Below are 3,284 nucleotides of genomic sequence, written 5' to 3'. Positions count from 1 at the left end.
CCACCTCCAGAACAGGCTTGATTTATCCTGGAGCTCAAGTTCAGGTAACAGTGGGAGTGTCTACACATTCATTAATACACCTTTGCTACTGCACATTAAGTTTAGTACCACTAATATAAGGTACTAGATAAAGGCACAATATCTGCGCCAATTCACAGTAGCAAAAGTGAATTTTTTTTGTGACAATGCACAGTAGACTAATTCTACAGCACATTAGCATGGTTTTTGCTGTGATGCACAGTAAAACAGTCCACTGCACATTAAAGTGTTTTATGCCAGTCAGTGGCTGGAGAACACTAAGGTCTGGTGCGAGGGAGTGGGGAAGATGTGTGTGTGGATTCTGTGAGCAGGAAGTCTGTGAGCACCGCAAGGGAGACACCTTATATTTAAGTTGCAAACAAAATGAGAAACTTTAATTACCTTATTGAACACTGCTTCACTCTGATCAAGGCATATAATAAGGGAACACTTCTGGTAACTTTCCTCAGTCTGAGTAGCATCTCACTCTGAAAGCTGTCCCATCAAAATGAATACCTTCCTCCACTAATGAAGATGAAGGTTTCCATGATAAGATTTTTTTTTTTTAGGGCTACAGTTTGTCCTTGTTCATTCATTCGAAGCATGGCTGCTTGGAGGGTATAGTGCTTTGAAACAAGCAAGCAGAGCTCTCTTTACTGAGAGACTTGTGCAGTCAATATGGGCTGACTGTTGTCTCTTTAAAACGTGGTGTCTCGCTTTTACTCCCTGCAGCAGAATGTTTTTCCAGCTGTCTTTCATGCAGGGCTAAAATGAAAATGACTTCACTGTGATCAGCACAGTCAAATGAAGAAGATTCTGGTAACTTTCCTCACACTGGGCACATCTACACATGCCCCCATGGTGCTGTTGTCACTGTGCTGTCACTTGCTACTTCCTTTACAAAGTACTAAATGACAGTGCAGTAACAGCTGTTACTGCGCCGTTCTGATGGCACATGGTTATTTTTAATTGCTACATCACCATAGCAATGCACTATAATGAGGGAGCACATCACAACGGTCATGTAGCTGCAGCATCATGTTTGTGTCTGGTGAACCTATGTTGCTGTAGTGCATTGCTACGGCAATGTAGCATCACGTGTAGACGTGCCCATTGAGTAGCATCATACCCTGAGAGCTCTCCCATGGAAATCAAGGACACGAAATCACTCTTTTTAACCTTCCTTAAGGGGTTTTAGGTCAGGATCCCCAAAATAACTTAAAGCATCCAAAAATTGCTTGGCCTTTTAGAATATATTGGCTTATGATCTTTGCCTTATGCTTCCTGATGGGTGCAGTGAGGCTGCCAGAAAGGGGAGTCACTGGGGCAGAAAAAGGGGTTATAGAACAAAATTTGTAAAATGTAATAAGTTGAATGGGCCATGGATAATCAGAGACATGAAAACTACATGGTAAATGTCCTATACAGACACTTGAGGACACAAATTGTGAAGAGCTGTAACATGTCCATTTGAAGGAAAACATGTGCCAGGGTAGCAGTATAATACAATACATGTAACTTCATAGAAAATATCTCCTCTGGTATTTAACTCTACTGGGTGAGAAACTATAAAGCATAGTACTCTAGGACAGGCAGATTTTGGATTCCTAAAGCTTAATGCTAAACTGAAAACAACAAGGAGAATGGCAATCAAAAATGCTACAAATACAGTCTTGCTGCTTCCTTTTTTAAAGCATTTACAAGCTTGGAAAACATTTTTTGGCTGAGAAGCAAACAGTTCACTAACAATCACACTCAGACCAACTCCTTCAGAGGGCACAGGATGCTTTTCCCATACCAAATCAACCATCCGTGTGCAGAACAAGAAAGAACAAAGTTTGTCTCCAAGAGAAGTACACCATGCATTTCCAATGCAGTAGGTTGCTTTGGAGGTTAACACAATGGCAGCGGCCACTAGCAGACTCCAAAGTCTTTGAGACAGCATGATTTAATTTTCTGTAGGTTAATATATATAACTACAAAGTTAATCTCTCTCATGAATACTGTGCACATATTCAACAGGCCCACTGAGGCAGAGAGGGCAGAGCACAATTCTATAAAAACAAGCTTTGTTGCTGGAATAACGCATTCTTGTTCTCTGACTATTCTTTTTCCAGGTACTTCTCTCAGGTTTATTCCCAGGATGTCCAGGAACTAAGGGTATTTGTAAATGTGCTCTGGGAGTTGTGGGGGGTGGGGAAGGGGGGCACTTTAATTAGAATGGCTCTCTGAACTGCTCTAATTTAAGCACTTGGAGTATCCCATGCATCAGTGCCCCTGTGGTTAAAAATGGTGTTGGGGGCACTTTAACTAAAGCTCGATGTTCATGTATAGGCATCCTAATAGCTTCAGCTCAAGATCAGTGAAGCCAAAGGACTGTCAGCTTCACTGGACTTTGGGGCATGCCCCACAAAAATTTTGTCTTCCAAATACAGGAGGCCTTGCATTTTCCAGCTCTTCCTTTATTTATGCCATTTAAGGGTCCAATCAGAACTTCCTAGGCTTTAAATGCTGGAAGCTGCACGTGGGAGAGGAACAGGTGAAAAAACCCTGACCATACCCAGTTTACTCTCCCTTTCAGCACTCACTCTCTGCCATTGTGTGACACAGGATACTGAGCAAGATGGACCAATGGTCTGACACAATAAATGGCAGTTCTCATGTTCTAAGGAGAATTTTTTTCCTATGATTATTAACATCTTTCCATTGAGTCATAAGGATACTGCTATCATGGAAAGGTGAATGGGAAGAGCTAGTCCCTCTTTTCAACAGTGAAGGCAGGAGAGGGGGTTTTCTGAGCAGGAGTGAATAAAGAGTGTCTAAATTTGTAGGTCCTTGCCATCATAAGCCCATATGAGAATGTATCAGGAGAAAATGGCCAGGCTTTGAAAATCAAGGCAATGCATCTCCCTTTCCTTTGTCTGGGAGTTGCCTGCTTGGAGTGTAATCTTCTTGGAGGAGGGCACTGTACTGTTTGCATCTCTGTAATGTGCCAAAATAATGGTAGGAGCTGAATAAATATGATGGTGATAGGGTATAGGGACAAAACTGTGATAGTATGGCTGAACATATGCGCTACCAAATTTTCCTCTGCTCGACTCAGAAATCACTCTGCTTCCCTAAAACTGGAGGGAAGAAGTTAACCGTAGCTATTTTGGGCAGTGAGGGCTTTGACAGTCAGGAAACAGCTAGGCCTTTGCTCCTATATTAATCTGTAGTTTATCTCCGCCTCCCAGCCAAGGAAGCAGGAGATGCTCATGCTGCAG

Source organism: Alligator sinensis, unplaced genomic scaffold (genome assembly GCF_000455745.1).
Source record: "Alligator sinensis unplaced genomic scaffold, ASM45574v1 scaffold320_1, whole genome shotgun sequence".
Lineage (NCBI taxonomy): Eukaryota > Metazoa > Chordata > Crocodylia > Alligatoridae > Alligator > Alligator sinensis.
This window is presented reverse-complemented; position numbering follows the sequence as displayed.